This window comes from Orycteropus afer, unplaced genomic scaffold (genome assembly GCF_000298275.1).
Source record: "Orycteropus afer afer isolate SDZICR_OR568_19922 unplaced genomic scaffold, OryAfe1.0 scaffold00197, whole genome shotgun sequence".
Taxonomy (NCBI): domain Eukaryota; kingdom Metazoa; phylum Chordata; class Mammalia; order Tubulidentata; family Orycteropodidae; genus Orycteropus; species Orycteropus afer.
The window spans coordinates 1,144,599-1,170,573 of record NW_006921784.1 but is presented as its reverse complement, the minus strand read 5'-3'; the positions used below and the strand labels follow the sequence as shown (position 1 = coordinate 1,170,573).

General features: G+C 47.0%; 1 protein-coding gene across 1 annotated transcript in view; it reads right to left on the bottom strand.

Annotated features, from left to right (window-relative positions):
* Positions 1–25,975, bottom strand: part of SEZ6L (seizure related 6 homolog like) — a 294,911-nt gene that overhangs the window by 194,341 nt on the left and 74,595 nt on the right. The gene's annotated exons all lie outside the window — the stretch shown is intronic.

Below are 25,975 nucleotides of genomic sequence, written 5' to 3'. Positions count from 1 at the left end.
AGGACGGTTGGGCAATCTACTTCCATAGTGATACTGCCTCGGAAACCCAAGGAGGGGTCGCTATGAGTCGGGGCTGACTCAATGGCACATAACAACAGCCTCACCTCGGAAGAAAGGCCTGGTGATCTACTTTCAAAAACTCAGGCACTGAAAACCCGAGGAGGACAGTTCTACCCTGAGGAGGACAGTTCTACCCTGACTCACAAGAGGTGGCCGTGACTCAGTCAATGAGAGGGTAATTGGTTGTTTTCAGTAAGCCCCCCACCCCTTACCTATCTAAAGAGCCATTTTCATCCACCTACCCACTCCCTGGAAAGTCACAATTACACCCTCTGGCACAACCCGGGGCTCTGTGTGAAATCACCTTGCTGATGTGTGGGTTGACCTGTCTGCCCTCTGCATCCTGTGTCCTGATCAGAGCCTGGTGGGTACTAAGTGCTAACTAAAGACACATTGAAAGAGAGCATGTCTGTCTGGACAGCTGATCTGATGCATCCACACGGAGCTTGGAGCAGCAGAAGCTGGGGCAAAACTGAGCGGTCCTCATCTAAGTGCTTGACTTCTCTGAGCCTTGGTTTCCTCATCTGTAAAATGGGCCTAACAGACTTCCTTTCCTCCCAGGCCACTGCAAGGATTAAAGGGAGCAATACAGGTACAGAGTTTAGCATAGGGCTCATCATACAGGGCACCCTAATGGATCACAGCCCTCTTAGCTGCTCTTCTCACTCTGGGTGTGAAAGATGAAAATGAGTCCCTCCCAGCCCCCGATCCCGGGCAAATGTCACCCTTCCACACGTGAAGTGGCGCCGGAAAAGCCATGCAGCGCATGCCAGGATCGGGCAGTTCTGAGAAAGTGTCTCATCTGTGGAGGGGGTGCAGACGCTCCTGCCAAAGCCGCTCCCCGAGGGACAAGGGGAGGCTTCAGACAAGATCTGATTTGTATTCGCCAGGCAATGCAGAAGGACACTGCATCTCTGAAAAGGGAACAATCAGAGATTAGAGAAGATAGCTGTGAGAGAAAACCTTGTTTAAATCTATTACAGAACAAAAATGGTCTGTGGGTTTTGAACAGAAAATTTGTGTTTCTCAGATTAACCTGTAGTGGGGCACAGCTGAGCACTACACACAGGAGGGCTGGCGGAGCGCAGTGTGTCTGGTAGCTGACGTTCATGCTGCGTTTCTAAAACCGGCGCTAAGGAGTTGCCTGCAGGGGCCCTCGGAATTTCCAGGCCGAGGTCTGAGGTGGGAGCTGTGGTCACCCCCATTTTACAGGTGAGAACACTAAGATGTAGAGGAATTAAGTTGCTTGCTGGTGTGAAGCTGAGATTTGAACTCATTTGTCCTTTTCCATAGTCTTGGTATATGTGCGTGCACTTGTGTGTATGAGAGAGACAGAGAGAGAGAGAGTCAGAGAGAGGCAGAGAGAGAGACAGAGAGAGAGAGAGACAGAGAATGACTTTCAGGACTTGAAGGACCTCAGAAGTCCCCTCACACAACCACTTGGAAACTAAGGCTTCCTTGGGAAAAAAAAAAAATTCCTGGAACTGTGAAAGAAAAAGGGAATTCTGATTTAATGAGCATTTACTAGGTACCAAGGAGTTCTGGTGGTGCAGTGTTAGGGCACTTAACTGCCAAGCAGAAGGTTAGCAGTTCAAACCCACCAACCATTCCACAGAAGAGAGATGAGGCAATCTATTTCCATGAAGATTTACCACCTTGGAAACCCAGTGGTGGTCGCTATGAGTTGGAATTGACTCAGTTGTGGGTTTGGTTCTTATTTTGGTATTAGGTACCAGCCACTGTGCTAGGCCTTCGTATTTGCCTCCTCCTCATCCAATATTCATGCCTCAGTTTACAGCTGAGCAAACTGAAGCTCAAAGAGGCTAAGCGACAGGTCAGGGTGATGGAGCAAGCAGGTGGCAGAGCTGGGATTCAAACCTAGATCTGTCACAGTGTCTCAGGGGTGCTCTGCCTGCATATGCCCTCCTTGCCGAGCCCTAGCCTTGCCACTCTGGCCACTGGTCACCCCACTCACTCTGTATCTCCCCTCCCTGAAGGGTTTCTTCAAAGTCCTTATCCCTAGCTGTATTTTCTACTCATCTATCTGTGCGTTTCACGTTTATTTTCTGATTATCGCACTAGACTCTAAGGGCTACAAGGGCAAGGACTTACCCATCTTTCTCACTGTTGTAATCCCAGTCCTCAGCCCTATGCCTGGTCATCACTCAATGAATATTTGTTGAATGAATGAACAACCTTCCCAAGGTCCCACAGTGCATGATGGATAGAAGGTGCAATCAGGGCAGACTGCATGGAGAAGTAACCATTTTCTCCTGGAATTACTGTTCTCCTCCTTCAGTTTTCCCTATTGTGAAACAGAGGTTGATGAGCCTGTTTCTCACAGCTCCACCAGCCCTGAGGCTGGATTCCATGAACCAGAGGGTCCCCTTGTCTCAGTCATCCTTGGCTGTGCAGCTCACAAGCTGGGGGACCGCCTGTTCCAGGGATGTTGATGCCAGGGCCCCAGCCAGGCTTAACTCCTCCTCCATGGCAGAAGTTTTCATGGCAGCCGAGGGCTTTGCGCATGGCTTGTCAGGGGCTGGGCCAGCATGTGACTTCCAAACGCAAGGCCTCATGCTTGAAGAACAATTCCAGAGGGAGAGAGAGGGCGGGCTTAATTTAGCAAGAGCCTTTGGGCACTCACCATCTTCTGGAACATGTGTCTAGCCCGACCTGCTATTTCCAGCAGAGCCAAAAAACCAAAAAACCAAACTTACTGCTATTGAGTCAATTCTGACTCATGGCAACCCCCTTTGGATTTTTGAGACAGTAAATCTTTACAGAAGTAGATTGCCCAGATTCCTTTCATAGAGTGGCTAGTGGGTTTGAACTGCCAACCTTCTGGTTAGCAGTCAAATGCCTTAGGCACTGTGCTACCTGGCAGAGCAGGGGACATTTCTCATCACCAGCACCTGGCTTGCTGTGGCCCCAGCGGGGCAATCTGCAAAGGCCTCTTAATGCCATGATCTTCCACCCTGCCTGCACATTTATTGAACTTCAACAACTTAATCTATTTCCAGGACCCACCCCTAGAAAGTCTGTCTTGACTAATCTGGGTGGACTACCCTCCCTCCCCCAAAAAACCAAACCCATTGGCATCAAGTCGATTCCAATGCATGGCAACTCCACAGAGAGTAGAAATGAGCTCCATATAGTTTTCCTGACAGTAGTCTTTATAGATGCGGATCATTAGGCCTTTCTTCCACAGCGCCATTGCGGGTGGTGGTGGTGGTGGTTCGAACTGTCAACTTTTAGGTTAGTAGTAAATTGTAAACCACTTGCACTACCCAGGAACCTTGGTACATTCCATGGACTTCCAGAAGAATGATCAAATCTGTCTTGTAACAAGTACAGTCAGAATGCTCCTTGGACGAGAGCATGGTGAGACTTTGTCTCACTTACTCTGCTCATGTTCTGAGGAGGGACTTGTCCTTGGTAAAGCAGAGTCAGCAAAAAAGGGGGAGACTTTAATGACGTGGATAGACACAGCGGCTGCAACGTGCCCTCAAACACACCTATTATTATAAGGATGTACAGGACCAGGCGATGTTTCATTCTGTTAGACATGGATTGCTTTTGCTTGGAAAGGACTTGCCAGCACCTAACAACAGTAAGGAGCTTTGGTGGGGCAACGGTGAAGGCACTTGGCAGCTAACCAGGTTCAAACCCACCAGCTGCTCAATGGGAGAAAAAGAAGAGGCAGTCTGTTTCTGCAAAATCGACAGCCTTGGAAGCCTTATGGGGCAGTTCTACTCTGCCCTATAGTGTTGCTAAGAGTCCGGATGGACTTCCTGGCAGAGGGCTTGGTTTTGGTTTAACAATACCAGTAACAACAGGGACCGAGAGGGAAGGGGCATCATCGGTATTTTTTAAAAGCTCCCAGGATGCTGCTGAAGGGCTGGTATGGATTCAATGATGTTTCCTGTTTGTAACGCTGATGTAATCCTCTTTGGAAATCATATTTTCTTTGTTTTGTTCATTAGATCAAACCTGAGTGGGGGTGGGTTCTAATTCTAATCACTTCTGGGTTCCAAAGAGACCAGAATAGACACAGAGATACGTACACACAGAACAGGGAGATGGATGCCACGTGAAGATCACTAAGGAGCTGAGGAATGCCCAGGGCTACTGACCAGGAAGGCGCCAACATGGCAAAGACCCTGATTTGAGCTTTTAGCCTCAGAACTGTGAGAAAACAAATTTAGGTTCTTTAAAGTCACCCACTGTTTTATTTGGTTACGGCAGCAGCAGGGAACCACAACAGGTTAAGGCCCACTGGTTCAACAATACGGGACAACTGAGTCAGAATCCCTAGGGGGGTGCTTATAGTAATGACAGGCTGCCAGCTCTCACCCCAGACCTGCTGAATCAGATCTCTGTTGGCAGTAGGCAGGGTCCAAGAGCCTATATGTTCTAATCAGCAGGGAGGGTGATGGTTACACACACCAATGACTGGGCTTGTTTGCAAAGGCAGCTTTATGAAGGCATAATTGATACACAGGAGCCCTGCTGGGAAATCCTTGGCTGTAACCTAAAGGTTGGCAGTTCAAACCCATCCAATGGCTCTGTGGGAGAAAGACCTGGTGATCCGTTCCTGTAAAGATTACAGTCTAGAAATCCCCGTGAGGCAGTTATTCTCATCACACGGGGTCGCTACGGTCGACCTAACAACAACAACTGCTGATATACAATAAACTAAATAAACCAGGAGTACAAGATTCTGTATAGAATGAGAGAACGATGTGGAACAAAACTCAAAAATCATGAAAAAAGACCAGGTTGACGGGTCTGATAGAGTCTGGTCCTGGTGAGACCTCAGAGACTACGGCCCCTTGTTACCCTTCAGGTCTGGAACTGAACTCATTCCTGTGGCTTCCAGCCAAACAACAGACAGACATATGGGGTGAACATTTACACTACGTAGATACACTCCTGGGAGTGATTAATCACAGGAGAACAGAAGGGCAGTGTTTGCACAGGGAGACAGCTTGTGGGGCGGAAGTGCATGGAGGGAAGGACACAGGGAAGAGGCAACCACAGGGAGGAAGTGGGAAGAGAGCTGTTACACTGTGGGGAATCGCAGTCAATGTCAGGAAACAAAATGTGTATCACTTGCTGTTTGGAAAATGAATTTGCTCTGTAAGCTTTCACTCAAATCACAATAAAAATCAAAAATAAAGAGTACGATATAAGACATTTTGACGTGGATATTACCAGTTAGCGTTGAGTCAACTCTGACTCATGGTGACCCCATGATGTCAGGGCAGAACTGCACTCCACTGGGTTTTTAATCACCGATTTCTCAGAAGTAGATCACCAGGCTTTTCTTCTGAGGCGCTTCTGGGTGACTAGACCACTAACCTTTTGGTTATCAGCTGAGCACACTAACTGCTTGTGCTGCTCAGGGAAGGTTGACCTATGTGCACGCACCTCCAAAGCCATCACCACAACCAAGGCAGTGAATATGCCTATCACCCCTAAAGTTTCCTTGTATGCACCTTAGACCCTGAGTGTCACTGACTTGGCTAAGACCTTGAGCAGGCACCCACGGTCATGAAGAGCCCAGACTTTGCTCTCCGTGAGATTTGGCCCCCCTGTCCTAGCACAGCCTCCATTAGCAGTCAGACTCTGGGAAAGTAGCTTTACCTCTCTGAACCTTGGTTTCTTCATCTGTAAGTCCGGGATGCTGATCCCTAACTGACAATGCTATCGGGCACATGAAATGAGAGGTTTGGAAAACATCTCCACCAGTGGCAACTGTAGTTCCCATGCTCCCCATAGGCTGAGTGGCAGGAATGGGGCTGAAAAAGAGAGGGGTGCAGGACGGATGATGGGGTGCAAAGGGTTGTGTGGTCTCACATTTTCCCTTATTGGGTACCCTGCTGGTGCACACTTGGCTTTTGTTAAAAGGGTGTAGAGTGACAAATGGCATATCTGTCCAGCACCTACAGGACTTTTTTGGGGGAGGGTGCTATAAAGCGTCATCTCCCCATCCTGACCCCACTGCCCATCCCTCATCTTCTCTCCCAACCACATTTCTCCCCTCAGTGAGGGTCACAGCCTGTGAGTTGGTCCTCCACCTACCTGCACACTGTCCTTTTGTAGAGTGTGGTGACTTTGTGGGTAGAACAGCTACATGTACTGGCCAGCTCATTCACTCTCTTCTGAACTTCATTTGTTCACCGGCTTGCTCACTGAGCCCATTGTCCCAGTGGGCAGGCACATTCCTCTCTCTGTTGGAGGGTGCCTGGGCGATCCTAGCACCCAGTCCCACTGCAGGTAATTGATGAGTGAAACTCTGACTCCTGATAACCTTATGTACAATAGAACAAAACACCACCCAGTCCCAACCATCTTCAAGATCACTGTCACATTCAAGTCTATCTTTGCAGTTACCATACCAATCCATCCCACCATGCATGGGTCTCCCTTGCCTGCACTGGCCCTCTAGTCACCAAACATGGTGTCCTCCTTCAGCAATTGATCCCTCCTGCGGATGTGTCCAGGAGCTCTGGTGGTGTAGTGCCTAAGGCACTTGACTGCCAACCAGAAGGCTGGAGGTTCAAACCCTCCAGACACTCCTCGGAAGGAAGATTGGGCAATTTACTTCCATAGTGATATCACCTTGGAAACCCAAGGAGGGGACACTATGAGTCAGATCCAACTCCAGGCAGTGGTTGTGTTTGTTTTGTTTGTGAGGATGTGTCCAAATCTAGCAAGTTTGACACTTTGTTGTGACCCATATGGATTTCATCAGCTATTTTTCAGAAGTAGGTTGCCAGGCCCTTCTTGTTAGTCATCGTCTGGAAGCTCCACTGAAGCCTGTCTACCATGGGTAACTCCACTGGATTCAAGTTACCCATGGCATAGCTTCCAGCATCACAGCAACCCCCCAAAGATGATGTCATTAGCCCAGCTTTTCACTTCAGGAAGTTGTGAATCAGAGAGGTTATGTGGCCACACAGCAATAGAACAGGAATCTGAACCTAGACCATGTGGTTCCACAAGTGGTGCTTTCTCCGTTCACTCAGGAGTGAATGATACCACATGAAGCACTGCACTGGGATGTGTGGCGAGCAATATTAGACATGGCCTGTACCCCCATGGAACTTGTATCGGCTGTTAGTAACCTAGGAGTTAACTCAGCTGGGAGTAACAAAAGACCCTATCCCAGTGGTAAATGGACCATGGCAGACACAGCCACTCAAGAGGGGCAAGCAACCAGGACCTCAGCTCTTTCTGCTCTGCCGTCCTTATCATGGGTCTTCTCTCTTCTTGGGTGAAAAATGGCCACTGCACTTATGTCTCTGTATTCCAGGAAGGAATAAAGGGAAGGGGCCAAAGGGCAAAGGGATCCAAGCTGACTCTGTCTGCTTTTGAGAATCTTTCCCAGAAGTCTCACTCAGCAACTTCTCCTTACATTTCATTGGCCAGGCATTGTCACAGGGTCATTTCTAGCTGCAAGGGAAGCTGGGAACTCAGTCACAGTAGAGAAAGTCTGAAGAGCAGGGGAGAGGACTGGGTCTTTTCAGTAAACTCACCCACAACTTCTGCCACAGAGAGACAGATTTTAACCAAACAATCACACACACCCAAATGAAGGTATAATGGTTAACTGAGATAAGGGCTCAGAAGGAAGGCAACAGGATTCTCTGAGAATCTTTCTGAATCTGATCTAAAATACAAAGGGGGTTAGAGACCAAGGAGAGGGCGGCTCTAGAGAATTGATGTTTGAGCTGCAATTTGAGGAAGGACAAAGAGTGAACTTGGTACACGTTGGAGGGAACTGTGCTCCAGGCAGAATGAACAGCTTGGGTACCAGTGAGAGGTGGGCAAAGGACCAGCCCATGCTGGGAATGGTGCTTCATACTCATAACTTTGGACTTTATTCTAAGAGCCATGAGGGACCACAGAGGGTTTTAAAACACAGAGGTGGCGTTGGCAAATCCATTGTTTGAAAAGATCGCCGTGGTAGCAGTGTGAAGCATGGATTGAAAGGAAGGAACATGGCATGCCAGAAGACCAGGGAGGGGTGGTTGCAGTTGGCCAGGGAAGAGATGATGGTGGATTAGATGAGGGTGATGGCAATGGGTATGGAGGAAAGGGAGTTACTTTGAGAAATATTTAGGAGGTAAAATCAGCAGGACTTGGAGATGAATTAGATATGGGGAATGAGAGAGAGCAAGGACTAATAGGAGACTTTCAAGTTTCTGCCTGCTCAATCGCACATATGGTGGCACCATTCACCAAGCCAGCAAATCCAACAGAGCAAATGAAGACCAGGCCTGCAGCACGGGGGGAGACATGCATTGAGGATGGCGAGCCAAGTGAAGGTGTGTTGCCATGTGGAATTAGAAGCTGCCCTTTGTCTGCAAAGCCCTTGATCTCCCCCGCAGGTACAGCCAGCCCAGTGTGTTTCTAAATGCAGCTGCTCCTTCAGGTTATGTGGAGTCCCATTTGCTTACTTCCTGCCCAGACTGCACACTGCCATTTGGGATGGCATCAATCATCCTGAACTACATCCCTGATCCATCTTACCCCATAGGAGACACGATACATTACACCAACATGCATCATCTTGTTGGCTGTCTTCCTTCTGGAGTTGTTGAATTCTTCAGTCATGGATGCTGGGCCAGGGCCCTGGTCTATTTCCCCTCTATGTAGGCAACTTGTCCTTGAGAGATCCCTTCCCCACCTTTCCTCTCCAAATCAGCTCGCCCCTGAGTCTAATGGCTTCTGACAACTTGAGTGATCTTGCTGCTTTAGGCCAGTCATGGAGGAGCAGAAACTGGCATGTTGGTGGCTGTCATTCATAGGGTCCTGCAGCATTGATCTGGGAGAGACAAGCCAATCTCTCTGTCTGAGTCGGATTCCTGACCAGTGACAGCTGCCTCCTGGGTGTGGCGTGACAAGGTAGGTGCCCACCAAAGTTCCTGCCAACTGCCCAAAGCTAATCAGCAAACTGTAATTGCTTGAGCCTGGAGGAAATTGGGGGGCACCCTCTCCCAATGCCCTGAGTGGCAGGATGGCTGGGACAAACTTTGTCACGTGGCTTTAGAATCCTACCACCATAAATTCTCCAAACCATTGGTTCCCCCCCTCTTTGTCCAGAATGATTTATGTATTTAGTTTTTCATTTCATTGTGGTGAAAATACACAAAACATACACCATCTCAATAATGTCTATATGTACAATTCAGTGACATCAATGACACTCTTCAAATTGCCACCATTCTCGCTGTCCCTTTCCAAATCATTCCACTGCCATTAACACCAACTCTATGGCCCCTAAACACATCTTCCCCTTCTCCCTCCCTCCCTCATAACTCAAAAAACCAAACTTACTGCCATTGAGTTGATTCTGAACCATAGTGACCCCCACTGGGTTTCCAAGGCTGTAAATCTTTACAGAAGTTGACTGCCTCATCTTTCTTCTATGAAAGTGGCTGGTGGATTCGAACCACCAACCTTTTGGTTAGCAGCCAAATGCTTTAAGCACTACACCACCAGAGGTCCTTGCCACCCCTGGTAACCACTAATCATTGGTTTCTAGATGTTTGCTTATTTCCTATAAGTGAATCATACAGTATTTGTCCTTTTGTGACTGACTGACTTTGCTCAGCATGACCTTTTCAAGGTTCTTCCGTGTTGAGGCACGTGTGAAGATTTCATTTCTCTTTATGGCCGAGTAATATTTCTCTATGTATATGTAACACATTTTGTTTATCCATTCATCTGTTGGGCATTTAGGTTGTTTCCACCTTTGGCTATTGTGAAAAGTGCTGCAATGAACATTCGTGTATAGGTGGCTTATTTATTTTTTTTAATAACTGTTCCTCCCCACCCCCCAGATCCCAAAGTAAGCCATGGTGATTGTAGAACTTTTGTGATAATAGCCAGTGATATGTCTAAGCAGATTTCTTAATCTGAGGCCAGTTGAGTCTCAGAGGACTTCAGACTCATGAGGCTGTTGTTTTAAGTTCCTGAATCAGCAGGGTTGTTACGCAGCATTATCGTGGCAACAGCAGACTGATGCAGGCATCAGCAGCCACCTCGCCACTCAAGTCCTGATGCAAGGGAGCCATCTCCTTACCCTCCACATGTGACCCATCAACAGCTCTTGCCAACGGACCTCTAAAACACACCCTTTATCTGTGCACATCTCTTCATTACCACTGCTGCCACCTTTGTTCAACTCTGTAGACTCTCATCTAGACAACTGCCTTCACTTCCTACTGGTCTCCTGCTAGGAATCCCTGAGTGGTGCAAATCGGTTAAGTGCTTGGCTCCTAACCAAAAGGTTGATAGTTCAAAGCCACCTGAAGCTGCCTCAGAAGAAAGACTTGACAATCTATCTCTGCAAGATCACAGCCCCTGGAGCACAGTTCTACTCTGTCACACATGAGTTGCCATGACTCATAATCGACTCAATGACACCTGGTTTTTTGTTTCTTTATGGTTTTGGTTAACCCCAGGAGAACTGTCCGGGAGTCAGGATGGAGGGCCCTGGCCCAGCTCCTGTCCCCTATAATCAGGTGTCATGGGAAGAAGAGAAGAACAGGAGCTCTTGGAGAAGCAAGCAGGGGATACATCGTAGAACCCCTCTGAGGCCATGGCAAAGAGTTTGGGGTTATTCTAAGTGTGACGGGAAGTCTCTATTTTGTTTAGAGCAGCTGGGCATTTAACAGGATTGGATTATTTCAAAATTACTGTGGGCATTGGTGGGAGAATAGACAGAGGAAGGGCAAAGCAGGAGACCACACAAACCAGTGCCCCTGCAGTCGACTCCGACTCATGGTGACCCCATGTGTGTTAGGGCAGAGCTAGACTCCACAGGTTCTTTGATGGCTCTCACCTCTCAGAGACAGATCACCAGACCTTTCTTGCAAAGGGCCTCTGGGTGGATTTGAACCTTTAACCTTTCAGTTAGTAGGCATGCGCTGAACCTTGGGCACCACCCAGGGACTGTGGCCTAAATCTCCTTCACCCTCCTTGGTTACAGAATCAGGGAGGAAACTCCAACAGAGAGAATAATCCAGTGTCCGTTCACTTCTTCCTCCTTTCTCCCTGTTGAGCGGCTGTCTCCAAAGCTCCCCTATGATTCACAGCCTCCTCAGATTAACTGTCAACAGCAGCCATTGTTATTAGGGATTTTTCAATTGGATCCAGGATGGTGCATTAATTCAGTGATTTTTTTTCTCCCCGAGACATTTTACTGAATGATGATAACCCACTAAATATGTCACCGATCCCTCGATGCTTAATAACAAGGCCACTTTAATAGTAATTAATTCCAATATTGAATATATTTTCATTAAAAGCAGAAATGGCAGGTCAGACTTAGTGAGCTATAAATTATCAGTTCCAGACCGCACTGCTTTACTTAACAAATGCCAAGTATTCCCCAAACCCGCCATTTCTCATTTTCTCCCTATTCTGGAGCTCTCTGAGGATGGAGAGAATGGCAATGATAATAATAACTGTTATTATTGTCAATATTTATTGAGTGTTTTCCATGTACGTGTACCAGGCAAGATGCTAAATGCTTCGTATTTTACATTAAAGCTTACAATAATCCCTGAGGTGGGTGGTATTACACCCATGTTACAGATAAGAAAACTGAGTCCCACCAAAATAAAGAGGCTTTCCCAGGGTCAAAGAGCTCTGGTGGTAGAGTGGATAAGACATTTGACTGCTAACCAGAAGGTCAGCGGTTCAAATCCACCAGCTGCTCTGTGGAAGGAAAACGGGGTGATCTACTTCTGTAAAGATTTACAGTCTCAGAAACCCAAGGGAGGTCACTGTGAGTCAGAAATGACTCGATGACAGGGAGTTTGGTTTTGATTTTTTTCCCCAGAGTTACACAGCTAACACTAATCAGTGGGGCCAAGAGTTAAACTCAGGCTGACTATGAAACCTGCATCCTTAACCCCTAAATGCCATTGATTCCTACTGAGGGGCAGGCTAAGGAGCAAATACTCAACACCACAGTTTATGCCTGAAATTTAACTAAGAAACTCAATTCACTCTACAGTGTCATCCAAAATAGACTGTATTTCATGCAAGGCAGTTTATTTGAGGTTCCGTCTATAAGGAGTTCTGGTGGCGTAGTACCTAAGGCATTTGACTGCTAACCAGAAGGTTGGCAGTTTAAACCCACTAGCCAGGAAGATGGGCCAATCTACTTCAGTAATGATTTACCACCTTGGAAACCCAATGGGGGTCACTATGAGTCAGAATCCATTCAATGGCAGTGGGTGGGACTACCTCTTTGTATTGGCCCATCCACCTCATCCCCCATCACTCTAACGTGCCCATTATGTGGATGGAAGATGGAACACCCAAAGGAAGAGCCGCGTGACTATCTTGTCTGGAGTGACCTGCCAGGACTAGTACTTACACTGCCTCCTAGTGTTGTTGTTGTTGTTATGTGCCATCAAGTTAGACCTGACTCATAGCAACCCCTCCTTGGGTTTCTGAGGCAGTATCACTATGGAAGTAGATTGCCCAACCTTCCTTCCGAGGAGCGGCTGGTGGGTTTGAACCACCAGCCTTCTGGTTAGCAGTCAAGTGCCTTAGGCACTACGCTACCAGAGCTCTTCCTCCCAGTGGTAGAGGTGTCTATGTTACAGAATAAGGGCGTCACATCTTATGCAGCAGGGTGTCTTACCCTTGGTACTACTGACCAGTAGTCAGAATGATTGGGGCCAGATCATTCCTTGTAGTGGGGAGTGTCCTGTGCATGGTAGGATGTTTTACAGCATCCTGGCCTCTACCCCCTAGATTCCAGTAGCACTTCCTCAGTTGTGACAACCAAAAATGTCTCCACACATTGACAGATACCACCTGGGTGGGGGGAAATGAGACCCTCTATTATACATAACACAGCAATAACACTATCATGGGCCAGTGGCTTTATCTCTTACTTGGTTCCAGTATTTAGTACCCTTTGCTTAAATGAAGGGAGCCCTGGTAGCATAGTGACTAAGCCATTTGACTGCTAACCAGAAGGCTGGTGGTTCAAAACCACCAGCCGCTCCTCGGAAGGAAGACTAGTCAATCTGCTTCTGTAGAGATACTGCCTCGGAAACCCAAGGAGGGATTGCTATGAGTCAGGTCCGATTGGAGGGCACATAACAACAACAACACAGCTTAAATGAATGAAAAAAAATAGTTTTCAAATTACACGAGTTAAAAATCATTTTCACTATATATTTGATGAAAGAACTCCCCGAGCTTTTCCCTGTGATATTGGGGGTTGTCTTGTATCCCAGCAGGTTTTGCTGTTCGGCGAAGATGGCCCTTTTCATCACTGATTCTTAGTTTCCTCCTCCAGATCATGGCCCTTAGTTAAGTCTTATGTCAAGTGCCCGGTACACAGTAAGGGCTCAATAAATGCTTGTCACCCTCTTCCTCTTGTAGAGCAAGCAAAGGACTCTCTCCAGAAGAGATCAGTGATACAATGGAGTAAAGCCAGCGGGCAGTGAGGCTGGGGCCGTAGGCTGTGTGAGCTTGCTTAACTCACTCACCCTCTCTGGGCCTCACTGTAAAGTGAGGAAGTTGGGCTAGAAATTTAAAGGCTTCTGAAGCACGGCACTCTGGGTTTCTACATAACTCTACACTAGCAGTGGCTTCTCAACTGTGCCTGCGCCAACATCACCAGAGCTCATTAAAATGCAGTGACCAGGTTCCAACCTCCAGAGTTTCTGATTTAGAAAGTCCAGCTGGATCCCGGGAGTCTTCATTTGTAACTACCCCCCATGCCCTCAGTCCCTTAAACCAAACCAAACCCAATCAAACTCACTGCTGTGGAGTCCGATCCAACTCATAGCGACCCCTTCTTGGGTTTCCGAGGTGGTATCACTACGGAAGTAGATTGCCCCATCTTCCTTCCGAAGAGTGGCTGGTGGGTTTGAACCGCCAGCCTTCTGGTTAGCAGTCAAGTGCCTTAGGCACTATGCTACCAGAGCTCCCTAGGTGGTGAAAATAGTTAATGCACTTGGCTGCTAACAGGTTGGAAGTTCAAGTTCAAATAGAGGTAGCTAGGAAGAAAGTTCTGGTGACTGACTTCTGACAAAGATCAGGCGTTGAGAATCCCAGAGAGCAAGATTCTGTCCTGACACACACGGGGTTGCCAGGAGTCAGAGCTGACTTGACAGCAGTGGGTTGTTTTATAAGCTCAGGCGAGTCTGTGCAGGGAGCACTGGACCCGTGTTCTGAGAAATGGGTCCGCAGTGACGACCCAGCAGGGAGGCGCGCCCAGGGTCCTGTAAGCTGGATGAGAGCCACACACCCTGATGCTATTCCATTCTTTCCTGAATTTCCTGCAATAAACCCGTTTATCAAAAGTTGGGTTGCACAAAACTATTGGCTAATGGAATACCACCTAACACAGAGATCTTTAGTAACGAAACTTCTGGGGCTTGAGTCAAAGCAGGCATCAGCCAGTAAGCACTCTAATACCTAGCCCTGTGCTAGGTGTGTATGTATGTACACACACACACACACACACACAGGCACTTACATGCGCCGAGGAGTAATGATGGTGGCTCTCCCTTAGAACCCTACAATATTGTTGGGAGACAGAAATAGTCATAGGTCAAACAACAATAACAACATCCATAATGATAATGGTAAGCTAACACAAGCGAGCGTTTGCTAGGCACTGAGCCTTCCCAAAGTGTGTTGCACACATCCTCACAAGCACTCTTCCCAACACTTCGAAGGGGCAGCTTCTGTACCTCTATTTCACACATGGGACAACCAAAGTTCCAGAAACTGGAGTGACTTTTTCAAGTCACTGTTGGCAAGCGGCAGAGCCAACCTTCCCCCAGTCAGCCTCCCTCTCTCAGCCCTGTGATGTTAACAAGTGCTTTGGTTTGTTTCAATTAGGGGGAGTGAGAGATGCTAATTGGCAATTAGGCATTGGGAACACTACAGGGTTAGAAACAGATCAGTCTCTGTGGGCTGGAACAGGCAGCAGAGGTAAGATTTAATTGAGTCTTGAAGGATGGGGGAGAGTCAGATGGTCAAGGGTAGGGGGTAAGCTGTGGGAGCCAAAGGAGAGCTTTGAGTTATAATTCATTCTTCATTTGTTCAACAGTCATTGACTCTTCCAGAGGAAGTTTGCCAGTTCCTTCCTCTCCCCATCCCTCCTATTCTTCTTTCTTTTATTTCTTCTTTTATCCTTCCATCCATCCATCTACCCACCCACCCACTCATCCATCTGTCTATCCATCCATCCACCTACGCATCCATTCATCCACTCACACACCCATCCATCTATCCATAAATCTAATACTTACTGTGTGATATAAACCAAAACATTTCCTTCCCTCTATCTCTCTCTCTCTCCTATCTGTCCTTCCCACCCTTTCTTCTTTCTTTCCTTGTTCATTCAATGTGTATTTCCAGAGTGCTCACTGGGTACTCTGATGGCATAGTGCCTAAAGCATTTGACTGCTAACCAGAAGGCTGGTGGTTCAAACCCACCAGCCACTCCTTGGAAGGAAGATTGGGCAATCTACTTCCGTGGAGATACTGCCTCAGAAACCCAAGGAAGGGTCTTTATGAGTCAGGATTGACTTGATAGCAGTGAGTCTGTCTTGTTTGTTACTGGGTACTAAGGAGCTCTGGTGGTGCAGTGCCTAAGGCATTCAACTGCTAACCAGAAGGCTGGTGTTTCAAACCCACTAGCCACTCCTTGGAAGGAAGATGGGACAATCTACTTCCCTAGTGATACTGCCTCGGAAACCCAAGGTCGGGTCGCTATGAGTCGTATCTGACTCAACAGCACATAACAACAACAATTGGTTTCTCCCCATCTGCAGCAAAGAAGAGTGAAGAAAATAAAAGACATATGTAAATAATTCTTCCAAAGGACTAATGGACCATGTGAACCTCAGTTTCCATGACCCTGAGACCAGAAGAACTAGATGGTGCCCAGCTCTCACTACCTGCTGCTCAAAAAGGATCACATTAGAAGGTTCTGGATAGAGTGGAAGAAAAATGTGGAACAAAAATCAAAATTGTAAAAAGACAAGGCTTATCAGTTGAATAGAGACGGGTGGAACCCCCAAGACTATGGCTCTTGGTCACCCTTCATACCTAGAACTGAACTCACTCCCATAGCTCAATTTTCAGTCAAACAATAGGTCTACAAAGTGAACAGTAACACTAGGGAGGTAGATATTCCTTAGAACATTCAGTCATTCGAGATCCAAAGGGCAGCATTTGCCCAAGGACAAAGTTCAGAGGGTGGGAAGGGTTAGAAGAGATGCCATAACATAGGAATGGAAACAAGAAACACAGGGAAGAAGTGGGAGAAGTGATATATTGCATTGCGTGATGTCAGTGATTGCAATCAATGACAGGAAACAAAATGTGTGTGAATGGGCGAATGGAAAATGGACTAGCTCTGTACGTTTTCACCCAAACTACAACAAAATGTTCAAACAAACACAAACAAAAGGTTCTTGGAATCAGAAACAAGGGTCCATACGGAAAATAAAGCAGCAATTTATTTGCTCATGATAAGCTCTAATTTGCTAATTCTTTCAAACAATCCATACAGAAGATGGATTTTATGGAAAACCACCAAGAGCCCAGCCTTAGCCGAAGTTGATGTTTCCACTGTGGGGACCGGTTTCTGGGGAGGCGCTCATATCCTACCCGTTTAACTGCGCATCTTTGCCAGTGTCATGGATTGAACGTGTCCCTCAGAATGTGTGTCTGCTTGGCTGGGTCTTGATTCTCAGTAGTGGCAGTTAGGTGATGATATAACTGGTGGTTATATAATGCTCTCCTGTGATGCGATGTGATAAGCCGATCAGGTGTAAGAGGATTAGGGTGGGGTGCGACATTCTTCATCCCTTCAAAGCCCTGATCTGATGTAAGGGAGGACTCCCTGCGGTGTGGCCTGTGACACCTTTTATCTAAAAGGGGAGAGAAGCAAGCAGACAGGAAAGAGCCAGGAGCAGAGTTGTCCTTTGGACCCAGGGTCCCTGCACTGGGATCCTCCTTCGAGCAAGAGACACACAGACAGAAAACCTTCTGCTAGAGCCAGGACTGTGAATTGGCACTTCTAGCCCCCTAAACCATGAGAGAAACAAAAGTCTCTATTTGTTGAAGTCACCCACTTGTGGTATTTCTGTTATGGCAGCATGAGAGGACTAAGACAGCCAGGAAGGAGGAAAGCTTGTGTTTCTTGAGCATCTTCTATGGAGAAGAACTGGGAATGGCCACAAGATGTTTTAGTTAAGCATTCAAAACACCCCGTGAGGATGACAATGTTAGTCTTACCTCACCAGTGGAGGGAATTGAGGCTCAGAGAACTCACGTGTCAATTAGGGTCATGGCAGAATTTGAACCCTGGACTTGACAGCATGCTGCCTTCCTCAAGACATGCGAGAAGACTGGCTATGGCCAGGGACGGTCTGTGGCAAAGAAAAAGCAAAGCCCACCACTCTTCATGGGGACTGAACACTCACTGCACCTCTTTGACCCTCAGCTACCACATCTGTGAAATGGGAATATTTCCCACATGTCAGAGGGCTTGGGTTGGGGTTGAGAAGGGATAATGAAATTATTTTTACAAAGTGCCTAGCACTGGCCTGCCACTTAACATGCCCTTAATATATAGGAGACATGCTTTTCTTTATTCCATTTTTTTTTAAGTTGTAGTGAAAATATACACAACAAAACTTCACCAATTCGACAATTTCCACGTTCGATTCAGTGACATTGATTCTGATCTTCCTGTCGCACCCACTCTCGCTCTCCTTTTCCATATCATCCCACCACCATTAACATGAAGTCAATGCTCTCTGACCAAAAACTCTCCCTTTCCCTCCCTCCCAGCCCTGGTGACCACTAGTCCTCTTTGGTTTCTATATATTTGCTTATTTAAGTGATCATATGGTGTTGGTCCTTTTGCAACTGCCTTATTTTTCTCAAAAGGAGGTCTAGCGGTGCAGTGCCTAAGGGATTTGACTGCTAACCAGAAGGTTGATGGTTCTAACCTACCAGCAGCTCCATGAAAGGAAGATGGGGCAATCTACTTCTATAAAGATTTACTGCCTTGGAAACCTATGGGGGTTGCTATGAGTCAGAATTGACTCAGTGGCAGTGGGCTTTTTGTTTTGGTTTTATTTTGCTCAGTACGGTGTTTTCTAGGTTCATCCACATGGTCGTTTTTCTTACTCTCCACCTGACGGTTATTTATCTCTTGTCAGGTGCCTCTGAGGCCATTCTGACCCACAGTGACACCATGGGACAGAGTAGAACTGCCCCAGAGGATTTTCTCGGCTCTGGTGGCGTAGTGCCTCAGGCATTTGACTGCTAACCAGAAGGCTGGCGGTTCAAACCCACCAGCCACTCCTTGGAAAGAAGATTGGGTGATCTACTTCCATAGAGATATCACCTCAGAAACCCAAGGAGGGGTCGCTATGAGTCAAATCGACTCCACAGCAATAGATGTGGTTTTAATCTTCATGAAAGGAGTCCTGGTGGCAGTGCTTAAGTTCTCTGTTGCTATCTGAAAGGTCAGTGGTTTGAAGCCACCAGCTACTCCACAGAAGAAAGACATGGCAGTCTGCTTCTGTAGAAATTAACAGCCTTGGAAACCCTATGGGGCACTTCTACTCTGTCACATGGGGTCAATGTGAGTGAGAATCAACTTGAAGGCAGTGGGTTATTTTTCTACTCAACTGAGCTCTTGTAAAAGTCAGGGGCATGTCAGATGTAGCTCTGGTCCCCAGTGTCCAGGGGATTCACTGGACAGAGCGGGGCCTTCAGGAACTAATTGCCTATGTGGCAAAGGGCTGTGTTCAGTCCTCATTGCCACCTGGCTCAGACGTGACTTCTGGCTTCAGAATTCAGCCGTCCACTGAGGAGAGAAAGCCAGGTTCCCACCTTGCATTGCAGGTAGTGGCCAGGGGGTTTTAGAAGCTTCTCTCTGGTGGGACAAGATGGGAATTTCTAAGGGAGGAAGATTCCCACAGAAGCATAAAGAGCATGCCAGGCCCACCAGGAATCACAGGAGACCATCCTGGGGGAGCCTCCAGGTCCTTGTCATCCATTTACAGATTAGAGGAGTGAGGCCCTGGCAGAGGGGTCTTCCTCTAGACCACACAGGAAGTGACTGAGTGAGGACTAGAATAATTACATGATTGCATAATAATCACCTCATGGTGGTACAGACTGGTTAGGTACTCAGCTTCTAAATGAATGGTTGGTGGTTCAAATACATCCAGGAGTGCCTTGGAAGAAAGGCCTGGCAATCTATTTTCAAAAAAGTCAGCCACTGAAAACCCTGTGCAGCACAGTTCTACTTGGACACGCATGGGGTGCCATGAGTCGGAATCAAATCCATGACAACTTGTTTGGCTTTTTTTTTTTTTTTTTAATGTGACATTAAAAATGGAGTGGTGTCCCAGAGGAAGAAGAAAGATCTCTGTATGGAAGCATTTTTTAGGCTGACATCTGCAGGGCAAGGAGAAGTTAACTAGGCCAAAAGGCAGGCGGGGTATATGAAGAGGATGTTTGGAAAAAGGAGCCAGCAGATACAAAGGCCCGTGGTGGGAGGAACTTCAGGAAGGGGAGGGTGGCCAAAGGAAACAGAGTAAAGGGAGTTCTGGTAGCCTAGTGCCTAAGGCACTTGACTGCTAACCAGAGGCTGGTGGTTCAAACTCACCAGCCATTCCTCGGAAGGAAGGTTGGGCAATCTACTTCCATATTGATACTGCCTCAGAAACCCAAGGAGGGGTCGCTATGAGTTGGGTCTGACTCCACGGCACATAACAATAACAACGCAGACAGAAAATAAGCAAGGGCTGGATAATTTAAGTCCAGGAAGGAGCTCTGGTAGTGCAGTGGTTAAGGCATTTGACCGCTAACAAAGAGGTTGGTGGTTCAAACCCACCAGGCACTCCACGGAAGAAAGATGAGGCAGCCTATGCAGCCTTGGAAACCCCATGGGGGTCTCTATGAGATAGAATCTACTCCACGGCAGTGAGTTTTCTGTTTTTTTTTTTTAGATCCAAGAAGGAATCTGGGTTTAGTTTTAAGACTGAGAGGGACGTAAGCAAACAACCTGGTGTGTTCAGGTTGTGTTCTGAGATAGCTCAGTGAAGGAGACGAAGGGGAGTCTTGCACCTCAGCTTTTCTATTGATTAGCAATGAGCCCTGGGCAAGTGAGGGGCATCACACTAGTTCTTAAGGCTGTTGAATAAATGAGATGCTAATTACCGAGTTACTATGGTCATAACTACAGTTTACAATCAGCTGCTAACCAAAAGAGGGGTGGTTAGAACCCACCCAGCAGTTCTCTGGGAAAAAGCCCTGGAGAGCTGCTTCTGTAAAGACAATGCTAAGAAAACCCCATGGAGCAATTCTATTCTGTACCGTGGTGACTGTGGGGAGCCACGAGTTGGGGGCCAACTCAATGGCAGTTAACAGCAATAGCATCATCTTCATTGGTCAAAAGAGCAGTGGGCTAAGAGCTCAAATCGCAGTCCTGCCCACTCACGTCTCTGGGGAGGCAGGAGAGTACAGTGGCTAGGAGCTCTTGCTCAGCCACCTGGGATCCATGCCAAACTCTACCACTGACCTCCTGGCTGTGTGGCCTAGAGCAAGTGTCTTTCCCTCTCTCAGCCTCAGTTTTCCCTATGCAAACTGGGGACAATAATGGGAACAGCCCCAGTTGTAGTTATATGAATTTAATGAGACTTAATAGCATATGTTGTCGTGCGGTGCCATCGAGTCGGTTTTGACTTCTAGGGACTCCGTGAACAACGGAATGGACCACTGCCCAGTCCCGTCCCAGCCTCACAATCCTTGCTCTGCTTGAGCCCATTGTTGCAGACACCGTGTCACTCCATCTTGTTGAGGGTCTTCCCCCTTTTCATTGACCCTCTACTTTACCCAGCATGATATCCTTCTCTAGTCCCTCCTGACAACATGAGCAAAGTGTGAGAGATGAAGTGTGACCATTCTCACTTCTCAGGAGCATGCTGGCTGTACTTCTTCCAGGACAGATCTGTTCATTCTTCTAGCAGTCCACGGTATTTTCAGTATTTGCAGACACCAGGATTCAGATGTATCAGTTCTTCTGTGGTCTTCCTTATTCATTGTATGAAGAGCATAAAAACCTAAACCCAAACCCACTGCCATTGAGTCAGTTCTGACTCATAGCAACCCCAGAGAGTTTCCAAGGCTGTAAATCTTTACAGGAGTAGATTGCCTCATCTTCCTCCCACAGAGCAGCTGATGGGTTTGAACCACTGACCTTCTGGTTATCAGTCAAATGCCTTACATCCATTGTGCCACCAGAGCTCCTTATTAATAGTGTAACATCCAGTAAATGCTGGCCATTATTGTTATTATTCTTGTGGCCAGATTGGTTTCAACCATAGTAAGGACAATGTCTCTACCTGCCTGACTATTTGTTGGTACAATAAACCAAACATCCAAGACATTGGGGGTCCCTGTGCTCGCAGGAGGTCCCAGAATGGCACAAATTCTAATCTAAAGGTTGAACCCCTCCAGTGGCGCCACCCAGTGATCTCCTTTGGTAAAGATTACAGCCAAGAAAACCCTACAGAACGGTCATACTCTGTAACATACTGGGAAAAGACGACCTGGTGATGCTGAGCTTAAGCGGTCAGCTGCTAACCAGAAGGTTAGTGGTTCAAACACGTCCTATAGCTCCTTAGGAGAAAGATGTGGCAGAAAGATGTGGCAGTCTGCCACCATAAAGGTTACAGCTTTAGTGACCCTGTGGGGTAGTTATACTCTGTCCCATGTGGTGCCTATGAGTCAGAATCCACTTGAGGGCAATGACTTTTATTTTTTAATACATGGGGTCATTATGAGTCAGAATTGACTCAATGATTTTTTTTTTTTTTAAACACATTGTGAGTTGAAATGGACTCAATGGCAAGAATGGTGATTCCCAGGAAAAAGTCAAAGGTAACTCAACAACAGGCTGATGTAGGAGAAAGAGCTGGGTTCCATTCCCAGCACTTCCACTCAGTGACTGTGGCCAAGGCTTTGGCCCAGGACCCTGTTCTCCTTGGTTGTCGGTGTCCTCCTCTCTGAGCAATGCTCCCAACGTTAGTCATCCCTTAACGCTCTCTGGATGAGCAGCTCTAGGCTGGGGACGAGGGCGAGGATGGGGAGGAAAATAATTCCAATCCAATTTCCCTGGCTTCACCAAGTGCTCCTGTCATGCGATAAGGAGCGGCTGGGAGAGTCAGGATGGTTCAGCGCCTTGCAAAGCTCGCTTATCACATTAGGCCATCCCCCCACTCTGCAGATAAGGCCCAGCTAATCAGACACCATGCCCTACACCGTCCTCAGAGCCCTGCTCACAGCTGCCCTATAGTCCTTTTTCCCAGAGGTGAACTTGTTGGAAATGCTCCCTGACATGTCACTAGAAATGAAAACTGGATCTGAAATCACCACAGGCTGCTGGCAGCATAATCTTCAGGCTATGAATTGAAGGCCTGAGGAATTATTTGTATTCATTCTTTTTTTTTTTTTTTTTAAATGGGGTTTTGATTTTGCTCTCTTTTTTTCCCTGCTTCTCACTGCTTTGCTCTTCTATTGCGTTCTGGGTCAAACCTTCTTTTTTTTTCCCCTTTCTTTCATCCCTTTCTGGGTCTCCATTAGGGACTCATTTTTTCTTGAGAACAGCAGAACTAGTTCATGCCATTTTGTGGTGCCATTCCAATATGACCGCCAATATGGCAGACAGTGAGGCAGCAAGGTCATTCACTGGAGCCACTGAGGCAAATATCTCCAGTGAGCAAACAAGGGAAGATTAAACACAGCCGTCGCCAAGAGAATAGACAATAGTTTCTTAAGCCAAAAGGGATAAAGAGGGAGCACCTTCAAGGGAGCCATTTGGTGAGCACAGTATCTATCATCTTAGCTTTAAAAGTAAACTACACAAGATGTTTCATGGAAAAACCAAACTCACTGCCATCCAGTCAATTCTAACTCATAGCAACCCCTACTGGATTTTCAAGGCTGTAAATCTTTACGGCAGCACACTGCCTCATCTTTCTTCCACCGAGCAGCTGGTGGGTTTGAACACCAACCTTTGGTTAGCAGCCAAATCACTTAACCACTACACCACCAGAGCTCCTTCCTTATGATCCAGTGGCATTAATTATATTCATAATGCTGTGCCGCCACCACCAATAGTATCTGCTTCCCCAACTGTTCTCCAAACAGAAACTCTGTATTCGTTAACTAGGTATTCTTCATGCCCCGTCCGTCAGTCTGCCCTCTGTTTCCATGCATTTGCAGTTGCATATTCTAGATATTTCATATCAGTTAGCTCATACAATAATTGTTCATTGGGTCAGGTTTCTTTCACTCAGCATCACATTGTCAAGGCTCATTCATTGTTGTAGCATGTATCAGAACTTCAATTCTCTTGATGGCTGAATAACATTTCATGTTTCATTGTATGCAAAGACCGGATTTTGTTCACCCATTCTTCCATTAGGAGCTCTGGTAGCACAGTAATTAAGGTACAGGACTGCTAATTGTTCGAATCTACCAGTTGCCCCGCAGGAGAAAGATGAGGCAGCTTGCTTCTGTACAGATTTACTTGTAAACTCTACAGAAGGAGCTCTGGTGGTGTAGTGCTTAAGGCATTTGACTGTTAACCAGAAGATTGATAGTTCAAACCCAGCAGCCACTCCACGGAAGGAAGACTGGGCAATCTACTTCTGTAAAGATTCACCACCTCAGAAACCCAAAGGGGGTCACGATGAGTTGGAATCCACTTGATGGCCGTGAGTTTGGTGAGTTTGAGTTTAAACTCTATGGAGCAGTTCTACTGTGTCCCATACGGAAGGAAGGCTGGGCAATCTACTTCTGTAGTGATATTGCCTCAGAAACCCAAGGAGGGGTCACTATGAGTTGGATCCAACTCGACAGCAATGAGTTTATATGGTTGCTACGAGTTGGAATTGACTCGATGGCTGGGAGTTTGGTTGATGTATTCATTTGTTGATGGGCATTTGATTATTTCCACCCTTTGGGTGTTGTGAACAGTGCTGCAATGTACTTTGGTGTACATGTATTTGTTTGAGTCCCTACTTTCAATTCTTTAGGATATCTACCTAGGAGTGGAATTGCTGGGTGGTGCAATGGGTAAGATGTTTGGCTGCTAACCTTCTGGTCGATAGTTCAAACTCACCAGCTGCTCCGTGGTAGGAAGATGAGGCAATCTACTTCTGTAAAGATTTACAGCCTTGGAAACCCTATGGGGGTCGCTATGAGTTGGAGTCAACTTGATGGCAGTGGGTTTGGTTTTTGGTTTATGGAAATTCTATGTTTAACTTTCTGAGGAGCTGTTTTCCTGTTATAGTTTAATTGACAACATTTTTCTTCTTTATTGGCCGATAAATATTAGGGCATCTTATAATCAGTGGTCTCTTGAGTTGATTTTCACTCACAGTGAGCCCATGTTGACAGAGTAAAACTACCCCATAGGGCTTTCTAGGCTTATCTTTATGCAAGCAGATTACTGGGTCTTGCTCCCATGGAGTTGCTGGGTGGGTTCGAACCGCCAATCTTTCAGTTAGCAGCTGTTAGTTTAACCATTGTGTCACTTAATATTCTAAGAGTTGAAATATTTTACAGGTAAGAAAACCGAGGCTGAGATAGCAAAACCACTTGCCCAAAAAGTGACGGAGCCAGGATTTGAACTCAGTTCCTCTTCCTACATGGCCGGGGCCCTCAGCCACTCTCCACACTTTACCCTTCTTTCTGTCCATTCTTGGAACACTGAGGTCCATGGCCAGTCTTGTTTATACCCCACATAGATAGTTCGATGTCCTCATGATTAGATCCATAAAAATCTGACAAAGGAATCTTGTAGATGACCTAGTTTAACCCCTTCCTCTTCTAACCAAAGCCCAGAGAGGACAATGGCTGTTCAAAGCCTAGAGCAAGGGACTGAGAGAGAAGTGGGACCCAGACCCAGCTCATGGCTTGCAGGCACATGCTTTGGGGTCATCAATGTTTCACATTTGATTACCTCCCTTCTCCACTTCTTCCCCCACCAAAAGGAGTCGTGGGTGGTACAAAAGGTTAACACACTCAGCTGCAAATGGAAAGGTTAGAAGTGCCAGCCCATACAGAATGGCCTTGGAAGAAAGGGCTGGCAATCTACGTCCACAAACTCAGCCATTGCAATCTCTGTGACACACATGGAGTCACCCTGAGTCAGAATTGACTGGATGGCAACTAAGTTTTCCTTTCCCCAAACCCATCTATTGCCTAAACCATGATTTTACGCTGTCTTCCTTTTCCTGTTCATCCAGTCTTTCTAATTGATTGCCTACTTTTCTCTCTCCCCTCCCGATGTGGGCCAACTGGCTCCAGAGTTCTGTTGTTGGGCCTTGTCAAAAAACAAGGTGTTGCTGTGTTGCTTACACCTTCCCTCTGGGCAGGCTGCTGTGTTCGCTGCTGCATTTCTGCTGTTCTCCGCCCACTCTGGCCAGCAAATTCTCTTATGTAACACTCCGCTCAACGTTCCTGCTTTGTAGAGTTCTGGTTCCTGTAAGATTTTAAAGTTTTCATCCCCCTCCCTTCTCATGAGGTGCTCTAGGTTGATACAGATGGTCTGCGCTCTGCTACCAAGTGAAAGGTTGGCAGTTTGAACCCCCCTCCATCCCAGAGGCACTGCAGCAGAGAGGCCTGGCGATCTGCTTCCATAAAGATTGTGTTGTTGTTGTTGTTACATTCTGTCGAGTCGGACCCAACTCATAGCAACCCCTCCTTGGGTCTCTGAGGCAGTATCACTATGGAAGGAGATTGCCGCATCTTCCTTCCGAGGAGCGGACCACCAGCCTTCTGGTTAGCAGTCAAGTGCCTTACGCACTACGCTACCAGA